Source organism: Callospermophilus lateralis, unplaced genomic scaffold (assembly GCF_048772815.1).
Source record: "Callospermophilus lateralis isolate mCalLat2 unplaced genomic scaffold, mCalLat2.hap1 Scaffold_660, whole genome shotgun sequence".
In the NCBI taxonomy this organism is placed as follows: domain Eukaryota; kingdom Metazoa; phylum Chordata; class Mammalia; order Rodentia; family Sciuridae; genus Callospermophilus; species Callospermophilus lateralis.
The window spans coordinates 24,706-50,810 of NW_027514883.1; the positions used below are offsets into that span (position 1 = coordinate 24,706).

The 26,105-nt window shown below is 32.6% G+C and overlaps 1 protein-coding gene across 1 annotated transcript in view; it reads right to left on the reverse strand.

Moving 5' to 3' along the window:
• LOC143386406 (uncharacterized) overlaps positions 1–26,105 on the reverse strand; it is a gene marked incomplete at its 3' end in the record, with an annotated part of 70,099 nt that overhangs the window by 8,816 nt on the left and 35,178 nt on the right. The window lies entirely within an intron of this gene.

Below are 26,105 nucleotides of genomic sequence, written 5' to 3' on the forward strand. Positions count from 1 at the left end.
TGTGTAGAATCTTATTTGTTATTTTTGTGATACAGCTGGCTATTCTGAATGTGTAGTGAGATCTCTAGTAATTCCAGTATCAATGGTATAAGAGAAATTTTGAAATGCAACAAGGTAGGCAGACCACTTAATGGGAATATTTAATAGTTTATTTAAGTTTGAACATTTTATGGTTTTTATGTATGTTGTTAATATAAAAAATAGCAACAAAAATCCTGTTTTAATTTTCCTGTTTATAATTTTAACATTTTTTAACATACAAAATTATATATATATATATATATATATATATATATATATATATATACACACACACACACACACACACACACATATATATTTAAATACAAACTTTGATCGATGTTTATATTGTATGATATTTATAATAGAATATACATATAGCTCTTCAAAAAATATATATTTTTTTAATTTTATTCATTCTTTCTAGTTCTACCTGACAGTAAATTGATTTTCATGGTATTATGAAAGCATGCGATATATATTAGTATAATTAAAATCCTGTTTCTGTTGGTGGCTACGATGGTAGGATCCACTTACAGATATAGATCTTTTTTTTTTCTATCCTTGTCCCTTTTATTTATTTATTTACATATTTATTTTTTTATGTTTACCATTGTTCAATCTACTAATCTTCTTTTCTTGCCCTTCCCCACTTTATAAGCTTTAGATTTCACATATCAGCAATAACTTTCAATATTTGGTTTTAAAGAAATGGTTTGTTTTACTTAGCATAAAATATCCAGATTCATCCATTTCTTGGCAAATGTCATAAAGTCATTCTATTTTATGGGCAATTCATAGTTTATTGTGTACATAAGCAACATTTTTTATCCTACATTATTGAATGGACCCATGCATCATTGAATGGTTGGTTTTATAGCTTAGCTATTGTGAATTGTGCTGCTATAAACATTAATGTGGCTGTGTTAATGTAGTATGCTGATTTTATGTCTTTTGGGCATATACAGTGCAGTCAAAAAAGTGGGTAAAATTGTGGTTCCATTTCTTTAACAATATCTATAAATGTTATTATGTTTCACTTAGATCTCCATACAGCTGGAAAAATTGGAATTCATCTATACCTGAGGCGAAAATAAAACATAAACAAAAAATTAGTAAGTCATAAAATGACTAGAATTTATTATCAAATCCTACATCCCAAAATATAGTAAAATTCAAAAACTAAAAGTAAAGAAAGTCTTAAGCAAATAAGCAAAATTAGAAGCTATTAAAGATAAATATAACACAAAGTTATCAGTATCAATGTTGGTGCTTTTAAAAAGCAAATGAGCTCAGTTTAGTGATGGAAAACTATAGTTCCAGTGACTGAGGAGGATAAGAAAAAAGAATCATAAATTCTAAGACAATATTATATATAATATTGTCTTATATATATTTTATTGAGCATCTTAGTGAAGCACTTAGCAACTCGGCAATATTCTGTCTCTAAATAAAATATAAAAAAAGGACTGAGGATATGGCTTTCTTGTTAAGCACCCCAGGGTTCAATCTTCAGCACAAATTTTAAAAAAGAAGATACAATTAAAAAATCACTAGCAAATTTGAAAATTGAACGAATAAAAATTATATCAATTATACAGTATATAATTGCAAATATAGGCAAATATAATGATATATCACTTTATTGAAATACACTCTGGAAAATTTATCCTAAGAATTTTCTGCAATTTTCCAATACTCTGAGTGCAGTGACAGAATCTAGATGGTATAGACTAGTACATGGCTAAAATACTTGCTAGATCCATGCTTGTACATAAAGCCTACTGCTGACCAAAATACAATAATGACACATGATTGATGTTATGAAGTAAAATCAATCAGGGTAAACCTCATAATAAAATAAATGGTGGAACTACTGAAAACACTAACAATACAACTCTTAAAACATGCTAGGATATTGGGAAAACAGTGCACTAATAAAATGCTATTTTATCCCTTCACTCATAAAACTTAAAACATATTTTGACACATTAAATGCTGATTATAAGTTATTAATAAATAATACTGAAATATATAAGAAAGTACAAAGCTCAAAATTTACATACAATAGATAGGGTTCATATGGCGGTGCACACCTGAAATGTTTACTATTCTGGAGTCTAAGGCATGAAGTTCAAAATTTAAGGCGAACTGAAGAAATTGAGCAAACCCCATCTGGAAATAAAATTTATAACAGAGTTGATAATATGCTCAGCATTAAGACACTTTGGTTGAATCCCTAATATCACAAAAGAAAAAAAAATGTTTTTTTTTGTTTTCAAAATTATACAATATAATAGACTTAAACTTATTATTTACAAAATATTAATACAAAAAATTTCTTCATCAAATGATTACATTAAAAGCTGCAAAAGTGACAAGTTAAAAAAAAACTAATTTCCTCACATATAATCAAACACTTATAAGAAGAAGAAATACAACATAATGCATAAGAAAAACAAAAAATTCTTGAAAAGTCACTTTAAAAAAGATATATCTAAGTATTCAATAATCATAAAAACCCAAAATCTTTAGAAATTAGGTAACATTGAATAAAATCACATCATATAGATGAATTTAATCATATTGATGAATATGTGGAATAAATGCATTCACAAAAAAAGGAAAATAATAATTTAAGCTTTTATTATCCATTTGTAGAAACTGTTTTGTAATCATATGTATATGATACACCCACATAGGAAACAGAGACTAAAATTACAGAAACTGTTCATGAGAATACATTCACATTCTTCCAGAGTTGAAACCAAGGGGCATGGCTAAATAGGAAGAAATAATTATTAAATTTTGTAAAATGTAAATTCTAGGAGCTAGAATTTTTGTTGATGTATTATATCCAGTTTGACAAATAATATAAAATACCATGCATGTTTTATGCTGATGTCACATGAATGTTGCATTTCATATGCAAGTATGTTTACAAAAGGAATATGCACTATTTGAGAAAATAAAAATATGGAAAAGAACATAAAAGACTCAAATATTCAACATACTTACAACGGATAGAACTATTATAAAAATGATCATTTTTCCCAAGGTACACTTTAATAATAACTGGTCGTAATTTTACCATTCTTTACTTTTTGTTAAAGAAGAATTAAAGGATAAACTTCTAATATTTTCCTGGAAAGATGAATGTATATAAAATCAGACATGTACTCTCTGACAGATAAGAACAAATGTACTAGTGATCATTACCTGACAGTAATGCATGTTATAATATTACAAAAGTGTAGTAATTTTAAGATAAAGAATCACAATACAGAAAACTACATAGGGCAGTTCATATGTATACAAATATCTTTTTAATGTTAATTATTAATTATATAAATCAAAACATATCAATAAAATATTTAATGTTAACGAATGCTACGATTCAACCTCAAGGTAGATGTTAGAATAAAAGGCAAAGATTACAAAAGCTACTTGTGTGCAGAATGTGCGTGACACTGGAATTATACAAAAGCATTCACCAAACAGCAGATATAAAGAGAGATAATTTTAAAAAATAAAATAAAAATAAATAAAAGCAGAATATAAGCCTACCTCCATTTATGGATACACCAAATAAATATATACTCTGGTTTTGAGTCCTTCTAAAAACTGTAAAGGAATTAGAGGCACACAAATTGGAAAACTTAAAAAAAAAATATCGACCAAGAGGAGATAAGTAGAATGCACTTGAAGATTTTTCTGATTTGAGCAATATGCAAAATTACTGGAACAAAATGCCCAAATCCGGTGTTAATATAAATAAATGAAGACTGATTTGGGTTTGAAATATAATATTTAACTCTAAATTGCCTGTAGTTTAAATGGTAATTTATCTGTACACACAGAGGAAGGAATAAGATATACATGAGTATTTACTCGGGGGTGTGGGGGGGAGATAAGTGGTTTTCTATGGCCGAGTGGAAGAGGTGTTAAATCTTAAGGTAAACCTTAATCCCTTAGAGGGATTTGCCAACATTCTCTAAAAATGCAAGTAGCTGTTGCTGACAGTTGAACTTTTATCTAGACACTAACAAAAACTTAACAGGAAAATACAGACCACCACTGAAAGCCAAATTGGCAGATTAGCACTTCCTGAGCTCTGTCAGCCAGCTCACTTTACTAATAAACACCAGACCTAACCAATTCTTTCTCTAAGTAATTTCTCCCGATATTAACTTTTTCCATTTACTGCACTACATCTGAAACCTCAAAGCATTGAAACATTGGTAACTTTCTAGATCAAAAAGGATTTTTCTCACATTGGTGTGCAAACATTGTAATGGGCTAAAATCTCAAATATTAATGAAGAAAAATGTTTACAATCACAGATCCCTCTTTATTTCTAAAATGGATGCACCTCAATTTTTTTTTCCAGTGAGCATAAGGCACCCTGGAATCTAAAAAGCTTGCATCCAAATTTTAGTGCACCATCCAACTATAAGATTTACTGCATGAGCACAGCTGTTAGAATGGCTACTCTGAAAAAGTGGAATAGTAAGTAGTACTCCAATTATATGAATATGGAAGAAAGAAACACTGTGCTGGACTATAAAATTAGTGAAAACATTTTTTAAAAAATGGAAGTTTAGAATTCTCTCAGTTATTTTTTTAAGAAACTAAGCTCTCTACATTTATACTGCTGTTGAAAAAGGAAAGCCCCAAGTACTGATCTGGACTTATGAGAGCCACTTGAGTCTCTGGAATTCATATGCACGTATCATTGCACCCAGAGAGAAAAAAAATACTTTAAAGTCTCATCCAGTTTTTGGTATAACAATTGAAAATACCATGTTCACTTGAATATAATATGGGTAAAGTAACTGATAATACTGCAAAAATGTAACTTATAATACTGGAAAAGGGGGAAGTTGTCATTGAACAGGAAGCTAAAATTTTCCATATAAATACAACTCACAATACTGGAGCATAATTTTAAAATCACACTCAGCAACTGTTTGAAGATAAAAAAATAAAAAAGTACCAGTTATGTAGCTAAGTGGTACAGTACCTCTGGCTCAATCCACAATTGCACAATCTTCAAAAAGAAGAAGAATGAATTCAGGAAGAAAGAAAAACTGAGATACCTATAGAGTATTCACCCCACTCCTGGAGGAAAAAATACATGGAGTTGTGATTGGGATGGTCTCCTCACTCCAGAATCCACAACACAATCTGAGAAGATTTGGAAATATTGCCACAAATGTTCTCACATAGAATTTAAAGTAGGGGCTGAAGATATTCCATAGGATACTATAGGACTTCCAGTATCTACTGTTAATATATGGTCCAGTTGACTGGCCAGTGGAAATTCATGGCTGACCTTTCTCATAAGAAGACACAGGACTGCAGAAACCAAAGATTACACCAGGGATTCTAGCCAACCATTGCCAGTTCCCACCATAGTCAGTGCAGCTAGTTTTAACCAGACTCACCATTCAGTCTCAGGATTTCACTGCAGACTCATCATTTACTGTATTTTTAGGAACCATGTTTCCTCTCTATAAATCACAAAGAACCTATATAGGAGATAAAGTCAGGTTCACTGAACATAAGTGAGGAAGCCTAGAAATGGATACCCACTCTGGCAGACTTCACACCAGATAGTCAAAAATTGCTTCTCTTTACTTAATATGTGTAGATGGGGCAATGCTTATATAAGGGGTCCTGATTTGACACAACTTATGTCTTCATATGCTCAATCTGAGTCTAGTGAGTTTTTTGAGAGATAGGAGATAAACTCAAATCCAGAAATAAATGATGTCAAATTGTAGGGTCTTGCCTGTACATTTATTTACTTATTTAACATTATTTTTTTTTTTTTTTTAGGCTCTGGGAATTGAACTCCAGATGCTCAGGCTGCAGCGAATTTAAGGCAAGGTGTCCTTGGAGAAGTAAAATCCAGCCAACCCAGAAAAGCATTTGCATTTAAACTTGCATACGAAGCCTTTTGAATTTGTAGATTATATATGTAAATATATTATTTATTGATGGAAATAATACAGTGACAATCTTGTAAAATTTCAGTTAACTTCTCTTGAATAGAAACAGATGGAACATTAAAATTAAATAAGGTGGAAAGATAATTATTTTTAAGAATTCATATAAAAATAGTAAAAAATGAATTTTATAGTATAACCCATTATTTCCATATTGTGAAAATGACCATTATGTATTTAAAATATTACTAATAAAGTATACGTATTTTTGGAACAGCACCCTCAAAACTATGTCAAGACTCCAGAAAAATCTCAGTTCACAGAACCATATTTGAGAGTTATGCTTCTCCTAAGTTCAGGAAGTTAAAGGACATGATCACTTCTTTTTATGCTATAGGTGAAAGATACATTTATGTTTTATCAATATTTCTCCTGAGATATTAAAAACTAGAAAGAAACTTTCCTGAGTGAGGGCAAGGAGATTTAACCAGAAAGTGTATGGTGTGTGTATGTGTGTGTGTGTGTGTGTAATATATATATATATATATATATATATATATATATATATATATATATATATATATATGTTTTTTTCCACATCAAAAAATTTGAGGCTATTATTTAAATTGATCAATGGTATATACCTTATTTTATGCCATGGCCTTAGACAAAGTGGCCTATCTATAACATTTTCTTTTTCTGCCTTGGATGAAAGCCCCTTAAGAAAGTGGGCTGGAAATTAAGATGAATTGTGTTGCTATCATTGTGTTGCTATCATACACCTGTAATCCCAAGTAGGGGATTTAAATTTTGCTTCTTTTAGAATAGTACTAAAGCACAAGAAATAGAAACAAGAGTCGATAGATCAGATGAATTCAAACTGAAAATATTCTTCTCAGCCAAAGAAACACTCAGTGAGGCGAAAAGTGATACCAGAGAATAGGAGCAAATTTTTACCATATGTACATCAAATAGAAACCTAATTTCCAGGATATATAAAGAAGTTAAAAAACTTAATAACAAAAAAAAAATTCCAACCATTAAATGAAATGGACTAAGGAACTGAAGAGACACACTTCTTAGAAGATAAACAATCATTCAATAGATAAAAATGTTCAACATCTCTAGCAATTAAAGAATTGCAAATCAAAACTACTCCAAAATTTAATCTTACTCCAATCAGAATGGCAATTATTAAAAATACAAACAAAATTGTATGTTGGTGAGGATATGAGAAAAAACGCCCACTCTTACACTGTTGGTAGGACTCTAAATTAGTGACACCAATCTGGAAAAGAATAAGGAGATTCCTTGGAAAACGTGGAAAAAAAACAAAATTTACCCAGCTATTCCACTCTTCAGTTTAGACCAACAAGAGTTTAAAAATAGCATAATACAGAGGCATATCCAATTCAATGTTCATAGCAAAACAATTCACAATACATAAACTATAGAACCAATCTATATGCTCTTCAATAGATGGATGGATAAAAAAAATATGGTCTATTTTCACAGTGGAATATTACTGAGCATTAAAAGAAAATAAAATTATGGAATTGGAAAGTAAATGGATGGAGTTGGAGAATATCATGTTTAGTCAAGTAATCCAATGCTCCTAAACCAAATAGCTAATGTTTTCTCTGCTAAGTGGATGGTGATCCACAATGAGGGAAATGGGAGGTAGCATTGAAGAAATGAAGAAACTTTGAATAAGACAAAGGGGAGGGAGTTGATGGGAGATGGTATAGAGGTAGGTAAGATGGTGGAATGAAATAAAAATATTGTTGTAAACAAAGTAGAGTTACATGGGTTTTGTATCTATACTTTCTGAACAACAAGAGAAATAAAATTTTGTGCTCCATTTGTGTGTTATGAAGTGAAATGCATTCTGCTCTATTAGAAAGTTAGAAGTGATTAATAAATTAATTGATTTTTAAAAATTAAGGAAATAGACTTGCCTTTCCCTAGATCTACATATAAACATATATGCATATACATATATATATTCTATATATAACATAGTTAATGTATATAATTTATGAACAATTTTTTCATATTTCTATCAATTTTTTTAAAGAAATGACAACAGAAGCATTACAATTCTTATTTCATGTATAGAACACAATTTTTTATATCTCTCGTTGTATACAAAGTATGGTGATACAAATTTGTGTCTTTGTACAAGTACTTTTGATGATGGTCTCTATCACATTCCACCATTCTTGCTAATCCCCTGCCCCCTTTGTTTTCCTCCGACCCATCTTCTTTATTGAGAATCCATCTATTTCTCTCATGCTCCCCCTCCCTACCCCATTATGAGTCAGCCTCCATATATTTTGCATTTTTTTGGAATAGGCTAAAATCACGTAGCATTATCTTCTCCAATGCTATCCATTTACCTTAAAATGCCAGATATGATTGTATATTTAGAAGACTCAAAAAGCTCCATCAGAAAACTTCTAGAACAAGTAAATAAATTTAGTAAAGTAGCAGGATATAAAATCAACACCCATAAATCAAAGGCATTTCTGTATATCAGTGAAAATTTTTCTGAGAAAGAAATGAAGATAACTACCCCATTTACAATAACTTCAAAAAATATAAGATACTTGGGAAGCAACTTATTGAAATAGGTGAAAGATCTAAACAAGAAAAACTACAGAACCCTAAAGAAAAAAATCAAAAGAGACCTTAGAAGGTGGAAAGATCTACCTTGATAATGAATAGGAAGAATTAATATTATCAAAATGACAGTGCTACTGAAGCACTGTACAGATTTATTGCAATTCTGATCGAAATCCTAATAACATCCCTCATAGAAATAGAAAAAGCAATCATGAAATTTATGTGGAAAAATAAGTGACCAAGAATAGCTAAATTAATCCTTAGCAGAAAGAGGGAAGCAGGGGGCATTACTATACCAGATCTTAAACCATACTACAGAGCAATGGTAACAAAAACAGCATTGCATTTGCAGAAAAAAAAATAGACTGCAGATGAATGGTACAGAATAGCGGTCACAGAGACTAACCCACAAAATTATAATTATTATATATTATACAAAGGTGTCAAAATATGCACTGGAGAAAAGATAGCCTCTTCAACAAACCACTATCTCTCACCATGCACAAAACTCAACTCCAAGTATATCAAGATCCTAGAAATTAAACCAGATACTCTGTGTCCAATGGAATACAAAAGAGGCTCTAATCTTCATCATGTGAAATTAGGCCCCAATTTCTTTAATAAGACACTGAAAGCACAAGAATTAAAACAAATAATCAATAAATGGAATAGAATCAAACTAAAAAGTTGATTCTCAGGAAAAGAAACAATCTGTGAGGTGAAGACAGAGCCTACATTTTAGGAGGAATATTATACCCCTCACATATCAGATAGAGCAATAATCTCTAGGGTACATAAAGAACTAAAAATTAAGAAAATAAAAATAATAGTGGTTGATGATGATGATGATGATGATGATGATGATGATAATGATTATAATGATAATAATAATAATAATAATAATAATAATAATAATAATAACCCAATCAAGAAATGGGCCAAGGATCTGGACAGAGAGTTCTTAGAAGAGAATATACAATCAATCAATATATTTTTTATATATCTGATTGGTTATGGTCCTCCCTTTTCAAGACCAAGTACAGTTCTAGTTCAGTTTCTAAGGAAAGGAAACTCAAGCAAGAATTATTCTCAACTCTCCTTTATAAATTATCAAATACAATTATCTATGTCATAGCTGGACATTGGAAATATAGGTTTGGAGAAGAGAACATCTTTATTAGAAACACAGTGTAAAAGAAAGAAAACAAAAACATAGTTATTTGTACCACATTGAACCACAAGAGAAACGGAACCTGGAATTCAGAAAAGATTAAAACTTTTATACTTGGGAATGTTGATGACATGAATGCCTAAAGTGAAAAGGTTATTACAAGCTTTTGAAAGAAAATTCATGTGAGTGGCAGATAATGGTTAACCAAATAGAATCTACACAGTGTATTCCAGGGGCTTTGTCAGCTGTGCAATACAGAACATGCAGGTATTCATAGCCTCATGAAGAGCATTATTCATCTGTGCGCTCTAAAATTATTCCCATAGTACAGATGAAAAAACATGGGTATCTTGATATTAAATGGCAATTAAGCAGCCCACAAAAATACCCAGAGACAGAACTGTATGAAATTTCTTCAAAGACCATCAATGTATTGTTAGCTCCTGACACAGGGATGTCAGTCTGGGGAAATATTTTCTCCACATTTGAGGAGAGTGCATTGAGAATACATTTCAGGGGCAACATAAAGGATTTTTTTCTTTCTTTCTTGTTAAGAAACGCTTCAGAAAAGAGAGCTCACAAGACAGATTTCTTAGAAGGGAAAATGCCTGGAGATTACAAAATAAAAGAAAAACACATCAGTGGCCCTGAGTGAGTCAGGAAGGAAATAAATCTAAAAGGCTTATTAGAAACTGAAAAGCAAAAAAAGTAACTATTTCTAAAAATAAATATGTTCATTAGTTGCTATCTCCACAACATGTCATTAAGTAAACAACAAATTATGTATGAATATTCCTAGGATTGGCCAAATTTTATTCCATATGATTCTATATTAAATCCCAAAGTCCAGATAATAGAATTCATGATTCACTGCCAAAAATATTACAGAAAAAAATTTTTTAAGGAGTGGATGTTTAGTAAGTATGTGATTTAACAATTTTATTACCATATGATTTTAAAGTAATTTATTCATTTTCCTGCAGCCATACTGTAGAGAAATTTCTTATTTATTTTTTCTGTAGTAATTAACAAAGATAAGCCCTAGAATCCACTTTAAATAATGTACCCTTACAATCATACAAGAAACCTAAAATAAATGATGAGTAAAGAAAAAAGCCAATTTAAAAAAATAATAGTTTAAATCTTTTTTCTTTTTCTTTTATTTTTGTTTTTGAAATCAATCTCTAGATGCATTTTTGGATCCTTTTCTTATCTTTTAAGCCAAAAATATATAAAAGACAGAAATTTGAACTTCAAATTTATACATAAAATATGTTTATTAACTATAAAATTTCAAAATCTTTAGAAATTTAAAAAATACAAAATAATAACCCATCATGGGAAAAATTAAGTAATATTGATGAATATTTAAAACAAATTAATAATCATTAACTCAAAAGGAGTTTTAAATAAGTATGTATTTGTGGAAACTATTTTGCTATTGAATATAAATGATACTCCCCATCACAGAGACTTACTGAAATTAGAGCATATGTGATCATGATAACATGTAAGTATGCAATGGTACTCATCCAAACACTTGAAGCCCAAGGGCATGACTCAATACAATATACATCTTGGGAGAGATAAATAAAAATGTTTATGAAAAAAATGCTCACTGGGGCCACTCACATTTCATATTATATCCAGTTTAAAAAAGAGCATAAAACACTATGTATAAATTCTACATAGATGCCTTATGCAAGTGGTATTTCACATGTGTACATTTTTAGAAACGAAATATGTAGAACTTATGAGAAAATAAAAGTCACAAAAAGCAAATAAAAGACTGAATTATAAATCCCATGTAAATAATAAAATTCATCATTAAAAAGGTGATCATTTTCCCCGAATTAACCGACAATATATCTCACCAAACTGCTATGTACAAACATGAATATATCACAGTGAATTATAATTTTATGTGTATTCTATAAAGCAATAATAAACAAAAAACTAAAAATAAATATATGATAGAAGAAAATAGGGGAATAGGAAAAGCGTAACTACTGGATACTGAACGGGAGCAAATTATATTTCATGTTTTACGGTTATGTCAAAGAAAACCTGACTATTAAATACAACAATAATGTAATAATAAAAAATCATCAAGCTTTACTTTAAATGAAGTAAGAAACCAAAGCATAATTTTTTAAAATTCATCTACAAAGTTACATGTAACTTTAGCCAAAAAACTTTTCAATAAAAAGAGCAAAAAAAGAACTTATCATGGCCTACTCTTCGTATATATTGTGAAAATATAATATTACAATAATAAAGAATCACAATATAAATAAGATCCCCATATGGATACATATGTACGTAAAAACAGTATGCTTTATTGCAATAGCAAATTCTAGATAAATCAAACCATAACAAAAATAATTTCAGCAACTTAGCTAGGACCTTTCTAAAAATAAATTTAAACCTGTTAGGGCTGTTTACTGGTGAAGAGTCGTTGCTTCCCCAATGATGCAGTATAACACCAGAGACGTGCGCCAAGGTGAGTTTAGAGTGGAAAGTAGAAGCTTTATTAGAGGACAGTAGAAAAGACTTCTCCCCAGAAGAAAAAGGGGACCAAAGAGGTAGAATCCATGAAAGGGATTTTTTAAACTAAGGTCTTTTTAGCTTTTTTATTGCTAAGGTCTTCCTTCAGCTTTCCTGCATTCCTGTCACATTGCTGTTCTTTGTTTTCTTGCAGTGTTGGAATGTAGGTGGGAAGAAGCAAAGTGTGGAGGACAGGTGGGCTGAAGGAGTAATGTGGGCAGGAAGGGCTTTTGAATTAGCATCTCCATGTTTGCTGTGAGCTGCTTCTTTAAAATTTCCTTAGGATGGGCTCCGGGCCTAGGGGACATTTTCAATTCCCCTTATCCTGGACTCCATCCTCAATATGGTGTTTATTCTTGATTTTACTGGATATTAGACCCAATTTACCTAACTACACTAACTACCTATCTGTAAATCTGGCTCCACTACCAAGGATATTGCTAAGTAGTACACTATCCCTGAGTTGACCTAACTTTAAGAAAACAATAATAATGAAGAAAGTAAAAATAGAAGATTTTCAAAATGAAAATTAGCTAGCTGAAAAGAAATTTGGGTATCCAAAAATGACAGCTCCTTTTGTGCAGGAAAATGGACCTTGGAGTTTTGATTTTGATAATTATTTCACCTGTCAATCTCCAGCATCTGGTAAGACACTGGGCTGCAGGAACACAACTACCACATAGTATTTTATGCAGATTTTAAGGAAGCCCTTTCAGCATAAGGAAGGTAGCAAAGAGTCTCTGCCACTGATATGTTCCCCACCTGGTTGGCCAGTAGGACTGAGGATATAGTGGCAAAGTGGAGAAATTAAGCCTGCAGACTCCAGAGACTGCCCAGAGTCCCAATGTGCTAGCTCCTATTTTCAACAGAGCCAGTCTTGTGGTACTAATAGTCTTCCTCCCCCAGCCTCCCTTGCTAGGCAAATGCACACTCACCATTTCCTGCTTCTCAGGAGTAGGGCTACTTGGGATCTTCAGTTCCTGCACAGCAGAACAACCTGTGACTCTGAAGTGTGAGACTACAGATGGCAAAAGTGGAGGACTCAGGACATAAGAAATGAAAGCCCACCCTCCTCCTCCCTGATGACACATGATTGGACAGTTCCGACAAAATGCTTTTGATTGGAAGGGGCTTCAGATCATGAACATTGAATCTGAGAGAAGTGAGCACTTTTTTTGAGTTACAGAGAATATTATCCCATCGAGGCATGAATAAGGGCTAGAATATCAGGTCATTGAGTGCTGTTTTTTTTTGTTTTTTGTCTTAATCTGAGAAATGTACCCCAGAGTCTCAGGCTGCTGTTATTTTTAAGGCAAGGTGTTTTCCCATAAGTGGGAATTAACCCAACCCACACAACATTTTTATTTAAACTTATATATAAAGTCATTTCAGTTTATGGATTATATATGCTTGTATATTATTCAGGAATTAATATAAAATAATGATAATAATTATCAAATCTTATTTATTTATTTTTTGATCTCTGTTCTTTTTAGGTGACAGATTGAACTTTGAACTGGGAAAAAAAACCTGTAAAGTAAAAATGCCCAAGAAAAATTACACATAAGGGCCTGGGGTTGTGGCTCAGCAGTAGAGTGCTCACCTCCCATGTGCAAGATCCTGGTATCAATCCTCAGTACCACATAAAAATAAATAAGTGAAATAAAGGTATTGTGTCCAGCTACATCTAAAAAAATACATAAAAAATAAGGTACTATGTGAGAAACCAGCCTCTACCTCAGATCAAAGACTGTCCAAGGAAGGGGGCATGACTCTTGTCCTTGGAAAGACACACAGAGAACTCCTAGGCTCATACCCACCCTGCTGAGTTGTTTATCTACAAGTAACAAGAGAGATCTGCTGTGCTTGGTGTCCCTGACTCAGTCAGGCTAATTGGGGATTCATAGCAACCCCCTAGCAGCCACCAATCAGCATGAGACAGGGAAAATTCCTGGAATTCCAAATGACAGTTCCAATAGTTTAAGGTGGTTGATAACATTTTGGGAAACCATATAGTTCAGCATATACTACCCTCATGGCCTAAGCCAATCTGTTCAACTGAATCCCCATCTTGTGCTAACCAATCATGCTTACCCAACTTGTTCCCACCAGTGAATGTGCTAATCATGTTTTAGAGTTCTTTATAATTTTCTCAAGGTGTGTGATGATTTGCAATGAGATGCTATGATGTCTGTGGGGTTCCCGCCTTCCCCAAAGAGTTATATAACTGCTGTAAACCCCGGGCTCAGGGCCTCTAAGCCACCAGTGTCTGTCAGTGTGGTGTGTGTGTGTAGTACTGAGCCAGCTTGCAATAAACACCTCTTTTGTGCTTACATCAATATTGGTCTCAAGTGGTCTTTTGGGGGTCCTGCATGTGAACATGACAGTCTCTCCTGAAACCCATGGGAAAAAAAGACAGCACTCCACTTCTCTAGTACTGTAGTTTTATTCCAAAAAAAGTTACAAAAGGGGGGTGACTTGAGAACTTACACGAATAACAGGATTTTCACAAGCATAATACAAAGACACGTGGTAGGTTAATGGTCTAAATGGTTTAGCTCTTATTGAGTAAATTTAGATCACAACATCAGAATTTATGATGCACCAGTAAAGTTTCAGAGTGAGTTTTTATTTGGTCAGGGAAAGCCAGAATTTATGAGTCATCACTAAAGTTTCAGGGAGGGTTGTTATCTCATCAGGGAAAACAGACATGGGTGAGTTCAAGGCACTGGCAGGAATTTCAAGCAAGTTTACAAATCACAGTAATTTATAATGAAGCAGAAGTTAACTTTTCATGCCTTTGTGATGAGATGGCTTCCAATCTTAAAAGAAAATTAGGCTGGATTTTTCACTTGCTATATCCATAGCTTTTAAAGTATATGTTTCATACCTTAACAAGTATGAGAATTAAATTATTAATATTAATTACTACTAATTTTTAAAAAACTAAATAAAATAGGAAATTAGATATTTGTTGTTAAATGCATAAAAATTTTGATTAATATATTGATAATATAAACATGGAAAATTTTGACAATGATAAAAAGACATTTAATATAAGGGATTCAATATTATGAGTCCCTCATGTTCAGTGGGTCAGTTCTTCAATGATATTTTTCATGTTTTTTAGGTCATTTTGAATTACACTTCTGCAAATATTTGTTAAGTATACAAATGTAAGATCTTGTATTTTGTGAAATAGAAAAATGGCAGATTTGAGCTCCTTTCAGGGTTTTAAAACTTATAAGCCATTTGGGGCATCTTAGCACTTTTTTTCATATTTGCACACAGTCCAATTCTAGAGAAGAATGAGCTGGAGATATAGTCTATTGTTCTGAGCAAAAGATAAATTGCCTTAAAATATTTCTAAAGCTTTTAACGTTTCTATCTTTTCAGAATTTTTGATGATTTGAAAAAAATTATTTATTTTAAGAAATAAATTGTTTGAAATTAATTATTAATCTTTCCTGCATTATTTTTCACTTTCATTGATTTTTTTAGAAGAACTAACAGAACAGAATTCCAAAATTGTTCCATGTAAATTTAAAGGTATGTTTCTAATCATCAAGATAGAGAGCAGAATCAAAACATTATCTAGCTTGGAGGATCTGCCTCAAACTAAAGAGTTAATTATTTATTTCTGCTATTATTCACTAGGTTCCTGAGGCTGCAGAAATCACCAACCAACACAGAGAAAAGTCTTGTTAGTTTGATTCTCACAACCAATTCAAGCTAAAATACACTAGTATGAGTGTAGTTTCAGACCAAAGGGTGTTACCAAATAATAAAAATATGTATACATAAATATATAAATAAATATAAAATAAAAAAGAATATTAGATAGACTTATTTTTCTATATAATAATTTTGTACATATTTCCCTTTAGAGACAATTCTAGGAACAAAGTGTCACAAATAAGACATAAATCCTACATTGCTACACAGAGTAATTAAGGCACATACTGAGACCTTGGTATAAAACTTGGCATAGAGACATAAATAACTGCAGAACATCGTAGAGAATTATACATAGGTGCTAAGTAGCAAATTCATAGTCTTTAAGTACATGAAGAGACAAGTTATCATAGCAAATTTTGTAACTCAGTTGCTGCTAATATACAGAGATAGAGATATTTATTAAGAGATAGTTTTATGCAGATTTTTGTTTAAAAAGGGAAAGATCAAATAATGGAGGTGATTTAAACATCAGCAATAATATTTTTCTGCATTCAGTACCTTTTTCACAGATATATGAATTAAAATTAATTCCAACCAATAAAATGCAGAAATAGTGAAAAGATTATTCACTAGGAGTAAAACTACTTAAAAAGACAACCAAAACTCCCATTCCTGTACTAATGTTAATTCCTGACAAAAAGATTTTTTTTATTTTGAACCATTTTTTGTAGATATGATTTTTTGAATAAATATTTTGGTGATTTTTTGCATATTACTTAATATATTTATGCTTCACATTTTCTCTTTTGTCCTATTTTACTACCTATATTCTGAAAGAAATAATTTCTAACTCCTAAACTCACTTGATATTTGAGATATCTTTTAATTTTTAAGCTTATATCATTTCTATAATGAATGCTGTGCTTTCAGTAAAGAATGACTATTTTTATGCACCTGGCTCATTTACTGGAGTTTTGTTCTGTTCTTTGGTTATATTTACAGTGAAGTTAGCATAAAGGTTAATGTTAAACCATAACACAAATGACCATGAACTCAAATTTTAAATCAAATTAAATCAAGATTGTATTGTGTACACAAAAGCTGGCCAGGACTGTCTCTTACAAGATTCCATGCTAGAGATCATCCCCCTGATATTCAGGAAAAAGTTTTTACAGCACAAAGAGTTACAAAGGAGGTGGGTGTCTAAGGTACTTGCAGCTAATAAGATTTTGACAATCATAATGCAAAGACAAATAGCAGGTTAAGGATCTACATGGCTAACATTTCAATGTGGAAAATAAATTCAGATCCAGACATTAGAATTTATAAGTTGCCACTGAGATTTAGAGAGAATTGTTATTTGGTCAGCAGGAGCCAGAATTTATGAGGCACCAGTAAGGTTTTAGAGAGGATTGTTATCTGGTAAGGGATAGCCAGGCATAGGTGAATTCAAAACACAGGTAGAAAATGCAAGCAAGTTTAAAACATCAAAATATTGTCAGCCAAAGAGAAAAATTAGTTTTCTTACACAAAACAGAAATAAACTTTTTACCTCTGAAAGCTCTAAGAGAAGATTTCATTTTATTTTTATTTTTTTGTATTTTCTCATATCTAATGGCTTCTGGCATTCCTTTGTTTGTGGCCATAAATGCTTCTCTTCTGTGTTTATGGGGCTTCCAAAACAAAAAAAAAAAAATAGATAAGCCCTTCTCATAGGGAAGATTTTTCAAACATAGCAAGTAACTACCCTTTAATCCACAGGGTCTGACAACCACATTATAGGATATGAAAGACGCTCCAATATGCTGTTCTTTCAATCATTGTTTGCAAAGATTGACAAAAGTCAATTCATTGCACAGAATGAGTGAGGTGAGTCTCTGCTCTGCAGTCCAGAACAGGAGGTAAAAGAGCCCCCAAAGTGAGTTTAGGACAGGGCTTTACATGGCATAGCTGACAAAATCTTAAAAACAGGAGAAAACATAAATTCAGAGAGAATCATACCCACATAATCTCATTCGACAGAATCAAATTCATAAGAGGAAGAGAGGACAGAGGGATTTAACTATATTTTCTTTTTCTGAATTGCTATGAATGTCTTCCAGGATTATAGAGTTCTGGATCTCTTTAGTTACTTCTTTATCATTACCTTCAACCTACAATGCATGAGGCACACTGAATTTACCCTCATACTCATGTACTTATTCCTTATTTTATTTCTATACAAATGCATATGTATGTAAATATATTTTCCCCACATTTCCAAGATTCTACACTGAAAATTTCTGTGATATCACTTCCCTGAAATGCATTTTCATTATTTCATGTCAGTTCATGTAAGTATTCCATATCATGTGTTGGAAAAGTTGAAACAACTCTAAGGCCCTTCTTATTTGACTATTTATAAACTATAATTAAAGGTCAACCTCAGTACCTCCAAAAAACTTAAGTCTCATTCACCTTTCTCATTCATAGTGCTTTATTTTTAAGTAGGTAGAAAAAAATTTATTTTGAAAAAGAGTAAGTGATTTAAAGCCATTCAGTGTAATTTAGAGGATGCCAAAAACCTATGGTTGCGGTTCTTAAACAACCTTATCACTGAAAAATGTGGATTACACTCCAGGTTGGACACTGATACTATGCTTTCATGGGAAATGGTTTCTTGATTGTGAATATTGTCTTTCCCTTTCCCCTATAGCCTTGGAAATGTGTGGATTGTGTGAAGTTTTAGAATTACTATTTTCAACACAGTTAGCATGGACCCATTTGATAATAGAAGAAATTTATATTCTGAAAAAAAAAAGACCCTTCACCAAGGCCTAAAGAAGTGATAAAATAATCTCTGGAAAAAATAACAGTCATCCATTAGATTATTTTTTAAAAATACTAAAAATAAGTTTAGTTAGTAATTCATTACTATACTAGGAAAAGTGATATAAATGCAATTTTAATTTTTAATGTTGTTTCTGATTACTACAAAGAGACTATAAAAAGCTGGGCACATGGGCTGGAGTTGTGTCTCAGTTATAGACTACTATGCTAGAAAGTGCAAAGTACTGAGTTTGGTTCTCAGCAATACATATAAAGATTTTTTTGTTGTTTTATTTTTCAAATACATGACAGTGGAATGCATGGTAAGCAATTCTTATTATACATATAGAACAATTTTTCATACCTCTGTTTGTATATAATGTATGTTCACATCAATTACTGTGTTCATATATGTACTTTATTTTCTTTTGAGAGAGAGAGAGAGAGAGAGAGAAAGAGAGAGAGAGTTTTATTATTTTTATTTTTTAGTGTTTGGTGGACACAACATCTTTGTTTGTATGTGGTGCTGAGGATAGAACCTGGCCGCACACAAGGCAGGCAAGTGCACTGCTTCTTTAGCCACATCCTCAACCCCATATATGTACTTTAGATAATAATGTCTATCATATTTCACAATTTTTGCTAATCTTTACACAACACTCCTACACTGGCTACTTCACATAAACTTGCCTCAGAGATTCAATGCATTAATCAAATAGATTTTATTCAGCCTATGCAGTGCTGTTGGAATGACTATTATAAAATTCTAAAATTGTCATGTGTGGTGGCATATGCCTGAAATTCTAGAAACTATGGAAAATGTCACAGGAGAATTGTTAGTACAAAGACAGCCTCAGTAACATAACAAGGCTACAGTGAACTTAATGAGAGCCTGTCTCAAAATATAACATATAAAAGAATGTGGATGTATCTCAGTGGTATGCAACTCTGGGTTCAATGCCCAGCACCAAACCATACAGATCCAAGCAAATATCTCATAATTAATAGGGATTCAAGGGTACACAAATATGCAAAAATGTTGATGACAATATAAATTAAATAAATATATTTTCATAATAGTGTTATGGTTCTTTAAAGCCCTAAATAAAAATGTCACATAATCCACTAGTAATAATTTGGGGTAGCAGTTCAAAATCATACATGCCTGCATTCCCAGTGGCTAAGGAGAATAAGAGGTAGAAAACTAGGGATTTATTCTCAAGTTAAAGACCAGCCTCAAGAACTTGGCAAGGTCCTAAGAAACTCAGTAAGACCCTCTCTCAAAAATAAATAAATATATAAAAGTGTTAAAGACTGAGTATGTAGCACACTGGTAAAGTGCCCTGGGTTAATCTCTAGTATTTATAAAATAAAAAATATATATAATTAATAATTCTCGGTAAAAAAAAAAAAAAGCCATACAATCCAGTAATAACTTTGGATATATATGTAAATAATTTGGAATCCTTTTGCTAAATATATTGCCACACATCTATTTTTTATTGTACCTTTATTCACAGTATCTAATAAAAAGAAACAAATAAAGTACCTTTTAGATAGAAAGGGGGCTGCAAATTGGTGTGGCCAATATGGAAAGCAGTATGGATATTCCTGGGAAAGCTGGGAATAGAACCACCATTTGACCCAGCTATTGCCCTTCTCAGACTATTCCCTGAAGACCTTAAAAGAGTGTACTACAGGGATACTGCCACATTGATGTGCATAGCAGCACAATTCACAATAGCTAGTCTGTGGAACCAACCCCGATGCCGCTCAATAGATGAATGAATAAAAAAAATGTGGCATTTATACACAATGGAGTACTACGCAGCACTAAAAAATGACAAAATCATGGAATTTGCAGGAAAATGGATGACATTAGAGCAGATTATGCTAAGTGAAGCTAACCAATCCCTAAAAAAACAAACACCAAATGTCTTCCTTGATATAATGAGAGCAACTAAGAACGGAGCAGGGAGGAAGAGGAGGAGGAAAAGATTAACATTAAATAGAGTCATGAGGTGAGAGGGAAAGGGAGAGAAATGGGAAATTGCATGGAAATGGAAGGAGACCCTCATTGTTATACAAAATTACATATAAGAGGTTCTGAGGGTAATGGGAAAAAAATTAAGGAGAGAAATGAATTACAGTAGATGGGGTAGAGAGACAAGATGGGAGGGGAGGGGAAGGGGGATAGTAGAGGATACGAAAGGTAGCAGAATGCAACAGTTACTATTATGGCATTATGTAAAAATATGGATGTATAACCAATGTGATTCCACAATCTTTGTAATGTTTTGAATAACCAATGAAAAAAATAGATAGAAAGTAGATCAGAAAATGCCTTGCAGCTTCAAAGCATCCAATTAGTCCATCCCTTTAGAAGCTACACCACATACAAACAAAGATGTTGTGTCCGCCCAAAACTAAAAAATAAATATTAAAAGAAAATGCTCTCTCTCTCTCTCTCTCTCACACACACACACACACCCACACACACACACACACACACACTCTTAGCAGGACAGCTTAAATCAATTTAATAACTTAAACCACTATATCCAAAATATTATTATTTTTGAAAATATAAATTGACTAATAAATAAATGTATTTTTCAAGCTTCATCCTAAAATTCACTCTTGACCTCTCAGGGATATCTATGTTCATCATAACTCTATTCCATGTTTGAGGTCTATAAATACCCTGACCTCAGCAAGGTGAAAAAAAAATGGACAACTCAGTTCTGTGTCATAGATTATGGAATAAACATACCAAACAACATTCTCTCAGGGCCAAAGAACAGGAGATACTCTGCACTTTGAGAGAGCAGTCATCTACAACTCAGAAGTGTACAAAAGTGGAAACTGTTTCTCACAGGATTCTGGGCACAGATCCATTTTCATTTTAGATATCATACTTTTACCAAAAGAGATTGGTATCACAGGAGAGAAGAATCTAGGTAATCAGATCATCAGTAACCAGGAAACTAGACTCTAAACATTTAAAAAAAAATATTTTGCAGTTTTGTCTTTAGCCTAACACAGGGTTGTAATTTCAATTTCTTCTTTAGTCTGGGTACTCTGAGAATATCATCAAACATTAAAGGCATAGAAGTCTACACATATTTCCATTTAATTCAAAAAAGCCTGTCAAGAGATTAAAGTTTAAACTTAAATTAATAAAAATTTAACCAGTAGCTAAAAGGCACAATATGTCTTTCACATAACTTCTGTTCCACATTCAGCCTATGTTTCGTGAATTAGATGTCTATCACTGAATAAGAAGAAACCATATAAAAATTATTGTCTCAATTGTGGGCTTATCATCAATTAAGCCTGAGTTCATATGGGATCTGTTTACTGCATTCGGTGATAGTTGGTAAGGTTACTGAACTTCAGAGGGAGATATGGTTGCCAAAAAAGCACCCTTCTTCTCAGAATCAAATAAATTAATGTGGGCTCATACTCATGGAGGTGACAGTGTTATGAAAGTAAAAACAAAGTATTAAAAATGTTTTCTGACTACTACACTTTCATAGTCACAGATTTACATAAGTCACACACAAAAAAATAAGTGCTCGGATCCAAAATTTGGGAAATATACTCTGCAGTTTGGCTACAAGAGGAGTAAAAACACATTGTCACCTTTATGTGTACAGATAGGGCTAAAGAATTGCTAATATGCTGACACTCGGTATCATTCTGCTTTTTGTAATGGATGAGGTTTACATAGCTGTTCAGTGTGAAAGAATATTTGAAAGGTCTCACACACTCTCTCTATTAAAAAAAAAAAAAAGAGATTGAAGTTGGCCAGGCATGGTGGTGCATGTCTGTAATATCAGCTGTTTACCAGACTGAGACATAAGGATCATTAATTCAAAACCAGTCTCATAAATGGTGAGGCACTAAGCAACTCAGTGAAACCCTGTCACTAGGTAAAATACAAAATAGGGGGTAGGAATGTGGTACAGTTGTAGAGTGCCCACGACTTCAATTCGTGGTCTCCCCCCCAAAAAAATGGGGCTGAGTAAAGCTTGTAGAGTGCTTGTCTTCTAAGCATGAGGCCCTGGGGTAAATCCCCAGTAGAGAGAGAGAGAGAGAGAGAGAGAGAGAGATTGAAATTGCATCTAATTTAAATTCAAGTTAGTCCCACTTATATTTTTTCCTGCCACACAAGAATAAAAGAGTTTCCGGAAATATTTGGAATGTTTCTATGGGTTATTTATTTATTATTTATTTACTTATTTTTATGTGGTGCTGAGGATTGAACCCAGGACCTTGCATGTGCTAGGTGAGTGCTCTATCCTGAGCCACAACCCCAGATTGTCTGACCATAAGTAAGTAAGTAAATAAATAAATAAATAGATAGATAGGTAGATAGATAGATAGATAAATAAATAAATAAATAAATAAATAAACCCTCACTTGATGACACATTACAGTTTTTAAAAATCCTTATTTGGGACACATAAACCTCATTTAGGAGAGATTCATTCTTTTTAATGTCACCTTATTATATTCTGCTCTCTTCTCATGTGAAAATCTCAGAATGATAAATTAAAATCTTTTAAAAATGCCCTCCAGTTCTTGAAGAAAAACATTATAAATGACGCATGCATTTGAAATAAAACAAGGGAAAATGATTAATAATGTTGAAAGTGGAAATTTGAGATGAACCAAAATTTCTCAGTTTGCAAATTGAATCTGGGTGCTTGACTCATAAATTTTGAAGGAAAAAAAATCTATTTAAGGAAAAAGAAATAGAACGCCCACCATGTTGTATAAGGAATTATACCAGTTAAAAAATAAAATAAAATAAAAAATTAAAAAAAAAACAACCTCATTTTTGTATGCCATCTTAGAAGTGTATTGATGGTTGTGGGCAGAACAAGGAGCAAAATACATTTAGAATAGGCTTTGGAAAAGGCATCCTGACTACCATATGGGTTCATTTTTATTCTTTCTATGACCCATCCTTTTTTCTTCAAATTCAATCAGGAATCACCCCTGGCATAAAGGACTTTGGTGAAGGTGTTCCCACAAGTGGGATTCAAGGTCTTTTACATTTGAAATAGGCCTTAATGGTGCTCATTAACATCTTTCAGTTAGCCACCAGGTATGTTTGAGTGAGGCTCATTATCCTCATTACATGGTCATTGTACTATCTATTATATTTTATACTTATTCTCTGTGATCAGAGAACCCAAGTTTTGGATATGTGAACAGAGAGCTAGAAAACTAGGGGTTTATTCTAAGACCTATGGAGAGCTAAACTGAAGTTCTGGATTTCAGATTTTTGTTTTGTTTTTGAAATACTGCTTCTGCTACTTTTAAAAATCTCAGGACTCATGAAGAGAATGAGTTAAAAGCCAGCATCATCAAAGTTGTGAGGCCCTAAGAAATTCAAAGTGACCCTGTCTCCAAATAAAAATGTTAAAAAAGGGGTGTGAATTTGAATCTGTGGATGAACATCTCTGGGTTGAATTTCTGGTACCAAAAAGAAAACAATATACACATCATCATCATCATCATCATCATCATCATAAACGAACAAACAAACCCTCATGAGTTACAAGCCCTAAAATTAACAGCCTCTCTCATGCATGAATACAATAAATGGGTTTGTAGTTCTCTCCTGGTAATTATCTCAGCATTCACTATGCAATTTGGATACATGCTGGATTCATGGCACATAGAAGACCAAAAATGGCTTTAGAAAGAAGCTGAAAGCATCATACAATTATGGAACAAAATGCACAGGTTTTCAACTGATGATCTAAGCTTCACTAGACTAGTCAGAGGGAGGTGAAGGCTAAGCTAACACAGAGAGACCCTCTGGCCACAAGACTCTGGAGAAGACCAGGAGGAGTCCTTAGACATGAATGCCCATTTCCACCATTGCCACTCCTGTCAGCTTAAAGCCACCTTCCTACACAGTCTCAATATAACAAGGCACACTTACCATTTCCTGGCTCTCAGGGTTCTCAGCGTTCTCCCTGTGGTTTGTTTTCATATTCTGCATAGCACAGACACCTGGCCTGCGGATCCAGGACAGAAGCCTACAAAAAAGATTTTAAAAATGGAGGGTTCCAGACACCAAGGGAACAGAAGATTGTGGATGCTCTCCCCCTCATCACTGGCTGCGTGAGGATTGGACAATTCTCACCTAAGTGACTGATTGGTCAAGGCTTCAGGCACTGCCTCCAACCTGAGCCAAATGAGCACAGAATCAAAGTCTGAATGACAGGCTGCTCCATTGTCATTGTTAACCGACTACAGATCAGGGCTGAGAATATAGCTTAGTCAGTAGAGTGCTTGTTTTGCTGATATAAGGCCATAGATTCAATCCCCTGCACTATGCGCACACACTCTCCCCCCCCAAAAAAAAAAAAAAGATTAAGTAAAGGACTTTGGGGACTAGGGTTATGGATCAGTGGTAGAGAACTTCCCTAGCATGCATGAGGTACTGGGTTGAACACCCAGCACCACATTAAAAAGCCACCCAAGAGGGGATGTGGCTCAAGCGGTAGCACACTCGCCTGGAATGCAGGTGGCCCAGGTTCAATCCAAGCACCATATACAAACAAAGGTGTTGTGTCCGCCAAAAACTAAAAATAAATATTAAAAAAAGCCAACAAACAAATACTAATGATATTGTTGTCCATCTACAACAAAAAAAATTCAAGAAAAAAAGACTTTGTATTGGACTTGTACACCGTCACTACAGAACTCATAAACAGTTTTTATAAATAATATATGCATATATGTCTTCAGACAATTTATAAAATTCTTCTGTGATGTTTTTTGAAGTAACTTATATTACAGGTATGCTTCACAACTTGAAATCCTCCCCACCTTAATTATTATTATTATTATTATTATTATTATTATTATTATTATTATTATTTGAGGCCTCTTAATTGCCTTAAATGCCGCTGTATGGGGTTATTTTAAGGCAAAGTTTTCTTCCAATAATACGACCTAGCCCATAGAGAAATGTATTGACACTTATAACTGTTTATAAGGTTAAAGAAAATTGTGAATAAATATGTATATATATTTTTATGAAAATGATATCACAATTACTTTAATATATATTTTTTTAAATTTTTCTATTGTCTCATAAAAAAAACAGTTTGAACTTTAAACTCATTAGGAATGTCCTTATATCCCTTCCCCCAAAAAATTGACTCACAAGTATTATTCAAATTTTTGAGACTCATAAATTTTTGATTCTTTATTTTAACTAGTGAAGTCTAAAAATTCTCTTTTTATTTTCACCTTTAAATGAAGCCCACTTTTTA